Genomic DNA, 17,220 nt, shown 5'->3' on the forward strand with positions numbered 1-17,220 from the left:
TCAGTGTCATTTTAACTCAAAATTTTCCAATCTTTCCGAAAAAAATACTTTTGAAACTGGAGAAACACGGAGTACATCCGAAAAGGGTTAAAACTTATTAAGTTATCAAAAAAATCAATATTAAATTAGTAATATCTTCTAAACGGTGCATCTTAGAAAAATGTTACCGAAGTACTTTTTTCTTGCAAATTTGATGTACTTTCATAAAATTAGGGCGACAAACTTTTTTGACTTTACTTAATAGCTTTTTTTGAAAACCGTAATTTTTTAAAACATTTTTTTTTCATTGTAACCTATTTTTCTCCAGAACAACCCACTGTGCACTAGGTAGCATTTTCAGTCAGCTATAACATAAGGATAATAAAAAAAATATTGACATGTCACTTTTGAGGGAAAATCTATATTTTAGTTCAAATCACAAAAACCAAACATATTTTTTTACCGTGCATATTTTCTCCATATAGCACCAACAATTGTCTAAAACTTCGCCGAAGACACCAAACCGATCGGACAAACCGTTTTCGAGATACAATTTTTTGAAGATATCATGTGCATTTTTCATAGGCCCTTCTCATAAGTAAGGCTAGATTCAAAATGGCGAACCAAGTATGCAAAACGGCGTTTTTCTCCCCCAAAGACTTGTATGCAAGGTTTCATCCAAATAAAGATATATGAAAATTACTCGTTGCTGAAATGATATGGAACCGCTCCAATTCGTCCTGATGACAATTCAGCCTAATGTTCATTTGGCCTAACCATTCATCCCAGCATTATTCTTGAACGGTTGTTCATTAAGCAAAATAGAACGATCTGTGAACACTTATGATCATTCGATATCTTTAACGAGATGTTCTACCAGTGTTCTAAAAAGAAGGTCTTCAACCCCCGAGTGTCAAATGTTTGATGACAATTTTAAACATTGTTTCAATTGTTTGAAAACAATTACAAAAATATCTTTCATGCAAAAAGCATAACTCAGAAATATATTGGGGTGTTTGCAATTGTAGTCAGCTTTTCTCAGTAAAGAAAAGCTTGTGATCCAAACTGACAAGCTTCGTTTGAAAAGAATTACTTCCTATGTTTTAATTATATTATCAAATACGTAGACATGCAGCTGGCATGGCTTGTTTTGAAGGAATTTAACGCTGAATTACTGGAAAGTTTTCAAATTTATTTTTAGTAATGCGAAGCTTGGAATTTATCCAGGAAACTTCTCTGAAATTTTTTCAAAGTATTATAACGAACTTCATCCGAAAAGTTTTCTGAAATTCGTCTGAAACTTTATGTTTTTAGTTGAAGATTTCATGAAGACATCTGCCAATAAATTAAAAATAAAACTTTGTCGTCAAGTCAAGAAACCTGTCTCTTTACATAATTTTGATTAGAGACGAACCAGCCAAGGGCTGAAAGTCTCTTTAATAAAGACAAATCAAACAATCAATAATTTTGACGAAAATCAATCAAGAATGTTCGCCATAAAAGTTTTTTAATGTATGTTTGTTAGTTTTCCAGAAACCATAGGATTTGCTTTGGAACTTCATGTAGCAGTCTCACTACTCTCACTTCACTTTTTTCTAGGAATTTTGGCAAAAAGTCCACATGAACACCAAACATTCTGTAAAATTATGTCGATTTCTACAGTGACCGGCACAAAAAAAGATCCACCATATAGTGGCTTCAGTTTCTAATGAAAACTACATGCACAACTGATAAAATATATCTTTCAATGAATGCACTACATCCATTTTACATTGTTTTAGTAATCTGTGTTAAAAAATATTTGGTTTTAAGGGTATAAAGCGAACTCAGATAAGATTTGGAAAATTGCTTAAAAATAGGGTATGACAGAAAAAAAAGATCCATATAGCAATTAATTCTGAAACTTCAAAATTTCATCAAATTTTACACGTTCTGCTTCTTGATGTATGTTATTGTGATGCTTTTGACATATAACATTTATTTTGACATGAGTTTTATCAATATTATGGTGATATGGGGCGAATTTATTTTTCTTGGTTAATATAATAGGTAAAATTTTCCCTAAACTCCAGAAACTATCTGTAAGCAAGAATGAACGCTAATCATCTACAATACAACAATAATTCAGCTTGCAGACATACAGGAATGTACTTTTTTGAACAATTTTCAAGAGTTTTGGTCGACAAAAGCAAAGAAATGCACATGTTGTGAAGATTATTAAGGATTATTTGATATTATATGATAACTCAAAACACTCTCACGTTTGTGTATCGCAAAGATCACCCCTCATCTGCTTGTACTAAAGCTTGCTGGAGGAATATTCTATCATATACACTGTGATAATAACAAAATTTCAATGCATTGCAAGTGGTACACATGGGTGTTCAATCATAATGTTAACTTTTAACATAAAATTCCACTGTCGCTTCAATACACCCATTCTCAGAATCAAAAGTCTACAAAAAAGAAAGCGTCAGATCATCTAGCTGTCTTCTGATACATTATTCGTTGGAATGCAAGGAATATATGTGCTGAAGACACCAACATGATTTGACAATCACTCATTTCATGTGTGCGCATAATTTAACACCAGTGTGATTTTATTTTGAAAGTTAACATTATAAGTGAGCATCATGTATACCTCTTGCAATAAATTGTGAAAATTTGTAATTATTAATGTGTATATAACAGAATATACCTCCAGCAAGCCTTAGTACAAGCAGATGGAGGTGATCATTGCGATACACAAACGTGAGAGTGTTTTCAGTTATCAGATAATATCAAATAATATCATATAATCCTTAATAATCTTCACAACATGTGCATTTCTTAGTGGCCTTCGTGGCCGGGCGGTTAGAGGCGTCAGTCGTCTGGCCGTTACGTAAGCCTCGGAGTGTGGGTTCGATTCCCACTCCAGTCGGTGAAAACTTTTCGTCAAACGAAAAATTCTCCTCTGGACCACTGGGTGTTTCGTGTGTTGTCCGTTGTCTCATGTATGTGATTGTTCAGTCTGTGCAACCTCTGGTTGAAGACGGTGTAGTGTCTTTTTTTTTTTAGTTTAAGGAAAATTTTACCTATTATATTAACCATGAAAAATAAACTCGCCCAATATCACCCTAAAATTGATAAAACTCATGTCAAAATGAATTTCACATGCCAAAAACATCACAACAGCATAAACCAAGAAGCAAAACGTGTGAAAATTTGGCGAAATTTTGAAGTTTTAGAATTAATTGCCAAGTGGATCTTTTTTTCTGTCATATCCTATTTTTAAGCAATCTTATCAGAAATCATTTTAATCCTCAAAACCAAATATTTTTCAACACACTTAAAACAATGTAAAATGAATGTAATGTATCCATTAAAATGTATATTTTACCTTTTTTGCATATATTTTTCACTAGAAACTGCAATCTCTATATGGTGGATCTTTTTTCGAGACAGAATTGCTTAGGTAAGTTCACTTACGCCTGCCGGGCATTCAGCTTCAATATAATCAAATATTACACGGAAATCACGCAAAAATGAAAACGAGTTCCGATACCTCGATGGGAATAAGACAAACTTTCACAACAATCGCGAATTATCCTATTCAATACTACTTGATCCGCTAAATCGTCAGGTAAGAACCATGGATGTTTTCGACCTCTTGGCAATCGTTTGACTCATTTGTTCACAACTCAGTTCAGAAGCCCTATATTGTAATGTTGTGTTCGGAAAAGTTGTAGATTAGTGTTTTTCCTACTATAATCACCAAGGACGCCATATTCTAACTCTAATATTTACGTCGAAAAAGTGTTAGTACCAGCTACTCATACTAAACGATCGGAATTTTCGATCGTTTAGTTTGAGTAGGTGGTACTAGCGCTCTAGCGCCGTATATATAAAAGTTAGAATATGGCGTCCTTGGTGATAATTGTAGGAAAAACACTAATCTACAACTTTGCCGAACACCACAATTCAATATTAGGTAAGAAAAATATGTTGCAAACCGAAGAACAATTTGCAAGCATTTTCCGAGATAAAATTTGAGGAAATAAACAAAATTATGAAACAAAAAAAAAACCACGCAATTATTAGCAGCAGTTTTTTCTCAATTGGATGCTACGTTAGGAGGTAGAGGGAAAAAAATCCCATTTACGAAGACACATAACCACGAAAGGGAAACATTACGAAGTCCTTTGATCATATTGGCTGAGACCAGCATGTTCTAATCAAGAGTACAATAATTGGATCCCCAACTGTGCACGCAAACCCACAACAAACAAGCCACAATGGAATATCCATTCTATCTGTCACCGTGAAACGTAATACATGCCGAGGCAAACATACACCGAGGAACTGGTCCAATTTGCATAAACATCACCCTCCCATACGAAATAATTGCACAGTTTGCGATTCCGGTCTAGGAAAAGTTCACCTATGGCAGTAACTTCGTATTAAACATTCATCGTGTAAGGGAAATTTAATTATTGCTGCGTTTAGAGCTCAGGCATCCAAAGTCAAAACCTTCACGCAACAAGCTATTTATAAATTTCAAAAAGTTGCAACAAAAACGATAGAAAAACCAACTTGCAGCCGACGGTTTACGAGCTTGTAAGCACTAAACCGAGCGATACGATACGGTGATGTCCCCGGTGGCGAAGCGTGTCAGTCTTTGTTTTTCCACACAAGTTGAAAACTATACCGAACTGAGTAGACGCGGCTGACACTGCATAGGTACTTTTGTTTGGGGTTGAAATCGGAAACAGCCCAACTCGGGTAAATTCATGCAACAATCACCCAACACCCCGTTGAATTTGTTGCATAGGCTGCTAGTCCTGTGGTTAGCTGCAACGAATGAACGGTGCATGTGCAGAGCTATAACAGTTAACAAGTGATGGGTCGGAGTGACTCCGTATTTCAGAAGCAACATGTTGTTTATGCTCAGGAAATTTGCATCAGTAACGTTATGCAAGCCACTTCTAGATTTTTCGAATGGTGTTCGTCTTTGAAACCTGTTTTTATTCTCAAGCGTTATTTTCAGTTTTTACGTACACATTTCTATACTTCAAAATTTCAAAAAAAATAGTGAAGAATTATTTCAAACTATCTTTGAGTTTAATCATGAAGCCAACGGGCACAATAGTAACCTTTACAAAGGATAGGTGATCTACCGTGTTCAATGAAATAAAAAAAAACTTAAATTATTACAATTGCAAAAAAAAAATAGAATAAATATGCCTCGACTAAGCGAATGTGTACCACTGTACTGGAGTAGCATTCAAGGAGGGTCAATCAAACACAAGATAAAGATAATTTTTAAAGCTATATCACAAATACCACATAAAAAGCACTAGGTTGAGCTTTTTGCTTGAGCAAACTAAGTTTTTTAACAAAACAAACGGGTTCAAATATCTTATTTGATAGAAAATTTAATAATCCCTAAATGAGGGTTAAAAAATTGCGATAAGTTAGACCAAGTTATAGCCAGATTAAGGCAAACATATTCAAAACATGGACAATACGTCACGGTTGAGATTTGACCATATGCGTAGAACAACATTTTTCACCATTTTTATGATCATCTATCACACTTTAAAAAGTTTGCACTCACGAACCTAACACCCTGTATACAGCTTGCTATGATATGAGTTTTAATTTACGTCAGTGGTTCCCAAAATGTGTACTGTCGCGGCGCCTTATCAAAAATCCAAAAAAATAATCATTCTTACTCAACTTAAGGCGAAATCAAGCATTTCCTCACTTTTTGGTTTTTGATTTTTTATTAAATAACGAAGCAATATTTTCAAAATCGGTTTTCGTACACATGTAGAGTATGGATCAGGGTATCATCTGTATTTTTTTTTTGTGGAAAATGTTTTTCGTTTTTGCAAAAACCACTTTTGAACAAAATTTCCCAAAAAAATAATTTCTGCAAAAATGGAAAACATTTTCCACCACAAAAAAATTCAAAAGATACCCTGATCCATACTCTACATGTGTACGAAAACCGATTTTGAAAATATTGCTTCGTCATTAAATGAAAAATCAAAAACCAAAAAAATGAAAAAATGCTTCCAGTTTCGCCTTAATCTTAAAATGCCAACTACAAAATCATAAGAAACCTGTAGTACCATATGTTTAACGGAGTATGACTGGATTAACGTAAGTATGGTATTTTTCGGCTATCAATCACAGAAAAATGTTGATTATATTCGATCATAGTCTGCAAGGATTTGTTGCCTTCAATGATCAGTCAACACTTTTCTGAGGCTGAACAAGTGCCGTATTTTCCTAGATCCTATGGAAATAAAAATTTCCAGAAGGTTTTTTTTTAATAAAATACTAAGGATTTGAATTTCTAGGGGAGTTGCAATACAAATCTTTCAAGATGTTTAACAAAATTTGAAAAATATTTCAGATAGTGTGCTATATTGAGCTTCTACAGTGGCGAAAAATGTGGGAAAATGAGGTGAAGTGACATTAGTTTTACCATCCTAGGTTTTATCAAGCAACAATATGAATAATACAAATAAGTAATGGGTGACGATATTCCACGATTTTGAAAATTTCACAACCGTGGAATATCGTCGTCTATTACATACTTATATTTTATTTAGTTTTTCTTTTTTTATTCGGCTCAGAAGCCTGCGGGTCTCCAATTAGCCTAGTGGTTAAGGCTATGGATCGCCAATCCGGAGAGAAAACTTTTTCCAGTTCATTTTTTTTTATTTCTGAGAAAATTTGCTTTCATTTTCTAGTCTAGTCTAGTCTAGTCTACACATACACAGCCATTCATTGAAAGAATCATGGAAAATGATGAAATCGACTACTTCCATCATTTTTCTTGTCATTATTAACGATTGCAGTACATCGAAGATGCATTACAAGCATTAAAGCGGCCAGGCCTACTGTGCAGCGTTTTCAATTAAATAATAAAAACAATGAGTGGGGACATCTCGTACCAACCGCTCAGTTTATGAAAACGAAAAATATGCTGAAAATCGGTGGGGGTGACGAAGCTAAAACGGTTAATGTCACCCCTTGGTCATTGATCCTTCCTGGGATGTAACACAGGTATTTACTCCGTGTCCTGGCCCTAGTGCCTAGGCTTAAGCGCCTTTGCTCGCTCTGAGAAAATTTGCTTTCATTTTCTGAAAAAAAAAAACTTTGTTTTTACGATGCTTCGTCCTTGAGTTATGATTTTTCAAAGTAAGTAGTGTCAGGGGAAAACAAAAAAATTCCACCTGAGTTTTCCGGGAAAATAGGCGACCCTGAATTTTCCTCAATTTTTTTGTTCATATATCCATGAGCCCTGCCTGTGGAAAGAGTTTCATGGAAATCTGAGACCCTTCGGCCCAAACCCGTACGGTAATGAAAAAAATCCCCATATGTAATAAAATTCTGTTCAATTCTCATGTTTGCCGACGGTTTACAAATTTACTTTAGTGCAGATTGGAACATTAACATGGAAGTTATGTCCAGCGTAATTAATCAAGATCTACAACAGATACATCAGCGGTCTCAAAATAATGTATTACCAATCAATACAGCCAAAACCAACGCTGTGCTGTTTAACCGAGGACGTGTTAATATTCATGCATCTGTACTCTTCTTGTATAACGGGCAAATTAAATTTACAGACCAGGTAAATACCAGGTACAGTTGTGCTAAATTTGTGCATCACATTTGTTTTTAGAAATTCTTGATTGTAAGAGTCTTTCACCTCCAGAAATTTTTAATTGGTTGTCCATTTGGAAATTTCTAAAAGTATAGAGCATGTTGCCATATCTTTAAAATACTCAATTCTGGGATCAGTCTCAAAAAATTAATTCTTTACTTAGCTCCAGCCTAAGACCTGCAAACAATTGACTAACTCGGGAGATTTTTTTAACATTTCGTGTCGTAATTCGTTTTTCTTTTATTTTGTGAACTTGCAATGTTTTGTCCACATTTTCACGTTTTTACCCACAGTGAAATAAGAAATATAATTTCATATTTCTTAAAAACATCCAAAAACAAACACAAGTTAAATATTTTTAGTTAATTTTAAATTGAAATCGTTGTATCTCGGAAACCATAGCGTTCAGCACAATCCCAGTTAACACAAAGTCTTATATGATGTTGAATAGGATGCTAAAGTGGAGGCCTTTTGCGTACATGCTTCCATTTATCCGCGTGTTAAGTGTGCGTATATCGCCTCCTATATCCTATTCAACATGATATGCGATCGTGTGATGTTGTGATCGTGATGTTGTCGCTAACCTTTTTGTTGCAAATATCAAATTTGAACAATGTTCAAAAATCCGAATTTTTCAAAACGAAACTAATTGTTTTGTCCATCTTTTTTCCATCTTCACCCACAGTAAAATTAATCGCATTATATGTTCGTTATCACATATCAAAAATTATAAACTAATTCCATGTTGTTACTCATAAATAATTGAAAACGGTTCATACTTTATGTAAAATATACCGGTAAAACATTAAATTATCTCATTAAAAGTGCAATGTTGTGCCAATAATAAAATAATAAAATGCCCCATAACAAAATGGAAATGCTCCATAAAAAATGAAATTTTACCCATAATAAATTGAATATTGCTCCATAGAAAAAAATAAATTGCACCATAAAAAAATGAAATTGCACCACTAATAGATAAATGTTCCATAAGGATTATCAAACTGCACCATATGAAATGTGATTTGTTCAATAAAAAATGAAAATTCTCCATAACTTTAAACATCTACACCACTAAAGTAGTGTAATGTTAAGCAATTCGGCACTGCCGATTTTGAACTATGATAATATGCAATCTATGGAGAATTTTCGATTTTTCATGGAGCAATTAATATTTTATATGGTACAGTTTGATAATTCTTATGGAACATTCATCTATTTTCTATGGTGCAATTTCATTTTTTAATGGTGCAATTTCATTTTTATTTGAAGCAATATTCAATTGGCTTCTTTAATGGTGTTGAGATAATTCCATATTCTGAATCTGCATGCCAAACTGAGCCGAGATCCAAATTTTCATCAATTTTGGTGCCCGGGAACCTATTTAAAAATCAATTTGAATTTTGTATGGGAGCGATTTGTCGAATCACCCCTCGTCGCATTTTGTACTGAGTGGAGCTGTCAAGCAGTTGCCCAGCTGTCAAAAGGTGATTTCAAAAAATCTCTTTGAAATTGATTTTAGATACCAAAATAAAGTTCTAAAAATCTGAAAAAAATTATAGCGGCTCAGAAAAGGTGATCTTTCGTTTAAAAATAAAAAATCATCAAATTTTTCTTAATTTAAAAACCCAATTTATTATGGGTACAATTTTAATTTTTTTATGGAGCATTTGCATTTTATTATGAAACATTTGTATTTTATTATGGTGCATTTTAGTATCATTTATTGGTACAAAATTGCACTTCTAATGAGAAAATTGCGTTTTACCTGTACATTTTTTATACAGTATTTAACGTTTCCAATTATTTATAGGTAACATTGCACATTTTCATGGAACATATGCTCATTCTTTATGGAGCGCTTAATGATTTTCTATGGAGCGTTTCTTGTTGTTTATAGGTGCAACATATACGCTGCCGTTCCACATACTAGGTGCCCTCCGCGTTTTACTGAAGTTAGAAAAATGCCTTCCCATCAATTTTCTGTGCACGCACACCAAAAATCGATAAAGGGTTTCAGCAAAATTTTGCTGAATTTTGCCGAGCTGAAGGTTTCAGTAAACATTTTGCTGAAATTCAGCAAAATTTTGCTGATTTGTTCAGTAAACTCTGCTGATCACCAGTAACGTTTTGCTGAAATTCAGCAAACTTTACCGAAAGTTTAGCAAAAAATTTTGCTGAACCCTTCAGCTCGGCAAAATTCAGCAAAATATTGCTGAAAGCGTTTGGTGTGCGGGCCTGGTGCATACGTTCTCCATGTAGTCCCATTAACTGTCTTAAAATTGCAAAAGACAACTCATAAATTGGACAAACCTTTTTTTTTTATTTTCATTCATTTTTCTTAGGCCCTTTTCAAAAGTGATGAGTCGAAATAGCAAACTGTTTATGCAAACTGTCCTTTTTGATCATGAAAAATGCTTAAGCAAAATTTAAGATAAATCAAAAAAAAAAATAGCTTTCGTTTTGATGATAGACTTTACTCGGGTAGCACGCTATCATCCATTTTCGAATCTTTGCGTCACTAGTAAACCATTCGGTTTCATTATTCCTGGCTGTGTTCCCATTTCAATATCCTGCTAATAGATCAAGTTTGTGGATTATATGAAACCATTTTGCTTCCGGCTAATAAATATTGCTTTTAATCTATCTTCTGTCGATCACGGAAGCACACGTGCCAGCTTGAATCTATTTTATTTCTAGGAAATTATTTCAAACTTTCATTGGTGGAGTGGACATTCATGTGTGGGTGGCTATGTATAACGAAGAACGATTGTTCCACCAGTTCAATATCCAGTGTCAGGACAAGAAGAAACTCAATAAGCAACTGCTTCCGGAAAATGAGATGAAAACAGACCAAACCATCTGCCTCAGCCGGCACACCGCGCTTTGGCTGGTCTGATGATGCCGAAAAAACCAATGCAAGCGGCATAAATGGTCCCCTTGTGTATTGATAGAGGCTGTCTACCGATACGAGCCTCTAAGCCACTGCTTTTTATATGTGTACGAAGTTCATAGATCCAGCACAAGGTACAGAAATATAAGCTCAAATTGAAATCGTCATTCGGTACAGCCTCCTGTTTATCCGTCACTCCTATATGGGTGAAATTGGTAGATTGTATGCACTAGCAATTGACCGACGGACGACAGTCAACACGTCGTTTCGGCATACGGTTTCATCACATGCTGAAATCGGATAATTCCGGTGAAGACGGCACGTCAATCAACGGATGGAAGGTTGAAATTTCGGAGATTATTATACTAAAGATGGCCCTGGCCCTGGTGTGGAAATAAGCAAACTATCCCATAGTTGTTTTTTTTTCGCTGCACTAGTTCTATTAAAACTTCAAAAAAGGAATAGTGAAGTGCCAGATAACACAGCGAAACAAAAATTAATTATTGTCTCAAGAGCAAACCTATGTGTCTCCGACGGATGTTGGGCCGCTGTACCGAATCCGGGCTCAGATTTGCTCCAGCACGTCACAATTTTGAACTATGCCTCTATTTATAAGGTGAAATATACGGTTTTGGGCTTTTATGATTGCATGCCACTAAGCTTGGAAATATATTATTAAAGCAATCAACAGGTAAATTGATCAAATATCATGCACATTGACCTCTCATGAAACATATTTCGTTTTTCATCATGGATTGCTCCGGCGAATTTTTCAAGAATTCCTCTTTGGGTTTCACCAGACATTCCTCCGGGAATTTCTCCTGGGATATATTAAGAGATTCATCCAGTACTTTTTTCGAGGATTCCTCCAGGAATTTCTGCAGGGATTCCCAAAGGAATGGCAACAGAAACTATTTAAGGTATCTCTGCAAGTGTTCCTTCAGAGATTTCTTCAGAGATTTCTCCATATTTTCCTTCAAGACTTCCACAACTCAATCTGGAACAATTCGTAGTATTTCAACAGGAATATCTTCCAGAAACCCTTGCAGGAAATTTTACCCAGAGATTAGCTAAAATATAATCCAGAAGTTCCTTAAAACAATGTACAAAACATTTTTTTGGGAGCCCATCCAAAGATTCCAACAATAACACGTCCAAAAATTATTGCAAACATGGGTTATTTCATTTTTTTTTCGAAAATTTTTCCAGGAATTTGTTAAGAAAGCTTTCCTGGGATTTCCTAAGGAATTCCTCATGGGATTGTTTCTAGGATTCCTCATGGGATTTCTTCAGGAATTCCTCCAGAGAATTTCTTGTGTGCTTCTTTCAGGAACATCTCCAAAGATTATTTTAAGAAATTTTCAAGCATTCCCCCAGGAACACTTTTTAGAATTTCTTCAGGCGTCCCTCTTGGAATTTTTCCAAGGACTCCCTCCTGGAGTTTCTTCTAGAGATTCCTCTAGGAGTATTTGTAGAAATTGTTCCGTTAATCGCTACAGGCATTCCGCTAGGATATCTTCTAGGGATTGCTCCAAGAATTTCTGCAGGGTTTAACTCGGAAATTCCTTCTGGGAATCTTTCTGGAACAACTTGTTTTAAAAATTCTTCCAAAGATTCTCCTAGGAACTATTGTGGTATATCCCGTGTCCTTTGTATAGTGCATGTCGTATTACTTTAACACTATTGAGACCACTATATAAAGTATTCGGTTTTGTTACAGTAGTCATTTTAAACTTAATCGCAAGGAAGGATTCTGATTAATAGGTTCCTCTTTTAACACGCTCCTTTTTCAGTCAAAATCGGTTTCCTCGACGAAAAAGTCAAGAAATGATACCGATATTTATCATGCATCGGAACCCTAGGCCTCTGTTTGAAACCAGCAAACACCGAGTAAAAGGTTAGGAATATTAACCCATTTTTCCATGTTTCCAGATCCATCTCGACCAGAACCAAGCAGAGATCTATCACTTTCAACAAGGTGTGAAAAGCAACATGGACTCCTTTAATTACTAAAATATACTGTTCCACAGTTGGAAGAAGTTATGACTAGGGTTCGGTTTGGTAGATACAGTGTATCAAACAATTGTCCGTACAGCAATTTATTTTTTTCAAAATAATTTCTCATTCAAATGTTCATAACTTTTTTATACGTCAATAAAAAACGCTGAAATTTCGTCCATTCATGAATCATATATTAAAGCTCCATTGGTTAAATTTTAAGCGAGATCGAATAAGTTTTCTGAAAGCTATAGAACTTCAAAAAAACATATTAGATTTTAGAACACATTTTTAAAACATTATATCTCAGTATGCACTTGATGAAACTTTTTCAATTTTTTGTGTGTTACAGCTGATACCTAAGGTTTTCATATGCAGCTACTTTTGAGGTGTTATATTCACTACAAAAAAATATGAAAAATGTGCTTATGAAGTTGACGATGTTCAAAAATTTACCTTATTTTGCACAAATAATCTGCCAAACGTTTTCCACCAATAAAAATGCATTAACCGAAAGAAAAATACATAGGACCTACTCCTCATATGTAGTTTAGTAGGTTCTGTATATAAATATTACATTAAGAGAGTTTAAAAACGTTGAAAACACTTGGCACTTTTATTGATCAAAATAAGATAAATTTCCAAAAGACACTCTGAATATATACAGATTTTTAATATTTTTTGTAGTGAATATAAAACCTCAAACGAAGCTGCATATGAAAGCTTTAGGTATAAGCTGTATCACAAAAAAAATGGGAAAAGTTTCAACGAGTACATATTGAGATATAATGTTTTAAAAATGTGTTCAAAAATCTTATAAGTTTTACTAATAGTTCTATAACTTTCAGAAAACTTATTCGATCTCGCTCAAAATTTTACCAATGGAGCTTTAATATATGGTTTATGATTGATCAAAATTTCAGCGTATTTGATTGACGTATAAAAAAGTTATGAATATTTGAATGGAAAATTATTTTGACCAAAAAATTGCTGTACGGTCAATTGTTTGATACACTGTACATATTTTGCCGCAATGCAACCCAAAATGGTGATCTACCCAAGCTACGGGCTCCGTTAAAGATCGAGTATCTTTTAAACCCCCTCAACAATTCATCCATCAGCACGGGTTACCTGACACTTTGGATTGGGGCTACCTGTTTGGTGGACCTGTTTGGATTCCTTCAAAAGTTTCTTCAGTAGCCCTTCTAAGGATTCCTCTGGAATTTCTCCAAGAATTCCATCTGCAATTACTTCAGGAATTATTCCTGGTATTCCTAAACAAATTTCTTCCCAAGCAACACACATGTTATATAAGAGTTACGACAGCGCAAGTTTTGGATGTATAGAAGTTTATTTTACGTAATTCTAACATTGTGTTGAAATAACGTGAAATGAACTTCTATACAACCAAAACTTGCGCTGTCGTAACTAATATATAACATGTGTGTTGCTTGGGTTAAGAGGTTCATCCACAAACTCCTCAAGAATTCCTCTAGAAAATTTTCCAGGGATTCTTTATGAATTCCTGCAGGGGTTTCTCTAAAACTTCCTCCAGGAATTCATCTAGAGATTCCTTCAGAAATTCCGCCAGATATTCCTCTAGAGATTTCTCCAGGAGTCTGAAGATTCCTTCAGGAATTCCTACAGGCATTAATCCAGGTATTCTTCAAGGGACCTTACAGGAATTCCTTCAAAAATTTCTCCAGGTTTTTTTTCAGCGAATGTTCCAGGAATTCCATCAGATATTAATTCAAAAATTCCTTTAGGGGCTCCTTCAGAAATTCCTTCAAGAATTCCCCAAGAGTTTTTCCAAGTGCTTCTAGTGGGATTGCTTCAGAAGTTCTTCCTAGGATTCCTCTTGAAATTCATTCATTTCATCCAGGAATTTCTTCAGAGCCTTCTCGAGAAATTCCTCCAGAATTTACTCCAGGAATTTCTACAGGGACTCCTTCAAAGAAATGAATCAAGGAATTCCATCATAATTTATATCGGAAATTTATCCAGGAATTTCTTCAGTAATTCCCTCAATGATTCCTTCAAAAATTCTTCCAGAATTTTCTCTAGGAATACCTTCTGGAATTTTTCCAGCAATTCCTCTAAGATTTTTTTTCCAGATTTGCCTCCTGGAATTCCGCTAAAAAATCATCCAGGAACTTCTTCAGGGATTTCTCCACGAATTTCTCCAAGGATTCCCTCAGGGATTCCTTCGCAAGTTCTTTCGAGGATTCCTCCCGAAATTTCTCTAGAAATTCCTCCAGGAATTCCTGAGGTTTTTTTTCAGAAATTTCTCCCATAGTTCCTCTAGACTAGAGATTCCCCCAGAAATTCATCCAGTAATTTTTACAATAATTCCTCCAGAGATTCCTCCAGGAATTCTTTCAAGGGTTCCCTAAATAACTCCCAAAATAATACCTCCAGGATTTCCTCCAGGCTTTCCTCCAGGATTTTATCCAGGAACTCCTCTTGGAAATTCTCCAGTAATTACCCCAAGAGTTTCTTCAGGAATTCCTCCAGATATTCCTTCAGGATTTTCTCAAGGGATTTTTTCCAGAAATAGGAAAACAACAGAAATAGAAATAGGAATCTCCCACAATTCCTCTGGAGATTTCTCTAGAAATTCATCCAGCAATTATTTCCAGAATTTCTCTAGAGATCCCTCCAGGAGTCCCATCATGAATTACTCCAGCAATTCCTACAGGAATGTCTCTAGGAATTCCTCCAGGAAATACCCCAGGAATTCATTCAAGTCTCCAGGAATTTCTCCAGGAATTGCTCCTGGACATCTTTGAGAAATTATGTCAGCACTTCCTCCAGAAATTTCTCCAGAGATTCTTTCAGGTAATTCTCCAGGAGTGTTATCAGGAATTTTACCGGGATTCATCCAGGAATTGTTTCAGGGATTCCTCCAGGGATTTCTCCACGAATTTCTCCTGGGATATTCCCTAAGATTCCACCAGGGAATCCTCCACTCCTTTTTAGAAATTTCTCTAGCAATTCCACCCAGAATTACTATGAAGATTTCACCAAGAATCCTTCCAGGAATTCTTCCAGGGATTGCTCCAAGAATACATCTAAAAATTACTCCAGGAATTCGTTCTGAAGTCTGTCCAGGTATTCCTCCAAGATTATCTTTAAAGATTTTCTAAGGAATTGCTTCAGGGATTTCTCCAAGAATTCCTCCAAGGATTCCTCCAGAATTTTCTCTAAGATTTCCTCCAAGAATACCACAAGAGGTTTCTTCTGAATGTTTTCTAGGGAATCCTCCCAGTAATTTATCTAGGATTTCTTCCCATAATTTATCTAGAAACTCCTGTAGGTAAACTTTCAGAAATTCTGCCAGGGAATTCCTCCGGGAATGCCTCCAGGGATTGATCCAGGAGTTCTTAAAGTGATTTCTTCAGAAATTCCCCTCAGGTTCTCTTCAAAATTCATTCAGAAGTTCATTCGAAATTTCAAAAATCCTTCAATTATCTTTTCTGGGATGTATGTACCTAAGAAACTCTTCAGGATCACCTGATTTTTTTAAATTATATCAAGAATTTCAGACGGAATTTCTACAGCAAATAGTATCAAAAGATAAATTAAAAAGAACGCATACAGAATCCATGAAATCCTAGGTTCGACCTCAAAAGAGTTCTTAATTCCAAAAGAGTTCTTCTATAATTTCTTATGAATGTATTGGAGACATTAACAAAAATTATCATAGCAAAAAATGCACGAGTAAATTAATATCCTTAATCTTCCAGAAATTGGTCACTGCTACTAGCACCACGTTAATTTGTGTAGAACAGGCGACGTTTTTGTATTGTATTTATATTATATTATTATATATTGTACAGGGCTGCAAAACGGTGAGTCGATAAGGAGAGCGTCCAATATAGCTCTGGTCCTCACAAGTTCCTACCTCATGCTTCCACGGGTCAAACGATGACAAAGACCGCCAGCTAAGAGTTGTGTGCTTAGCTGGTAGTGCAGCCTGGGCACTGTTGTCCTTCTGACTTCAGCTAGATTGAGGAGGTACATCCCGAGCGTCTGTTCACCAAGGAGGTGCGGCTCAAACAGCGTCTGCTCTGGCATCCAGCGGCTGAGTATGAAATGCTGTATTGCGTCAGCTATACCTAAGAAGGCAGCCCCTTCAACGCAATGTAGGCAGCGCGGCCCCGGTAAGGTAGCCTGCTGAAATCCTTCAAACACCCAGAAAAGCAATAGTAGAGTAAACGGATTTATTCAACGGCATCCGACCCGGCAATGAATAAAGGACAACGATTGGAAAGTCGGATCTTGGAACGTGAGAACTTTGAATGAACCCGCACGTGTTGGGCTCCTGGCTCGTGAACTGCAGAATGTCGGCGTTAATGTGGCCGCTATCCAGGAGATACGCTGGCCCAAAACTGGAGAACGCGAATTCCGAGCGGTGGATCCCATCGCCAACACTTCATTCAAGTACCACATCTACTACAGCGGCGGCGGTAAGGCAGAACGCGGAGTTGGCTTTATAGTGATCGGGAAGCAGATGAAGCGAGTTATTCGGTGGAAGCCGATAAGCGACCGAATCTGTGTGTTGAGGATGAAGGGCAAGTTCTTCAACTACAGCCTGATCAGCATCTATGCGCCAACGAACGACAAACCCGATGACATGAAGGATGAGTTCTATGAGAGCCTTGATAAGACCTACGGAGAGTGCCCA

General features: G+C 35.8%; 1 protein-coding gene across 1 annotated transcript in view; it reads right to left on the reverse strand.

The window, feature by feature from the left end:
- LOC109423748 (heparan sulfate glucosamine 3-O-sulfotransferase 5) overlaps window positions 1-17,220 on the reverse strand; it is a 186,048-nt gene that overhangs the window by 54,908 nt on the left and 113,920 nt on the right. The window lies entirely within an intron of this gene.

Source organism: Aedes albopictus, chromosome 2, assembly GCF_035046485.1.
Source record: "Aedes albopictus strain Foshan chromosome 2, AalbF5, whole genome shotgun sequence".
NCBI classification, from domain to species: domain Eukaryota; kingdom Metazoa; phylum Arthropoda; class Insecta; order Diptera; family Culicidae; genus Aedes; species Aedes albopictus.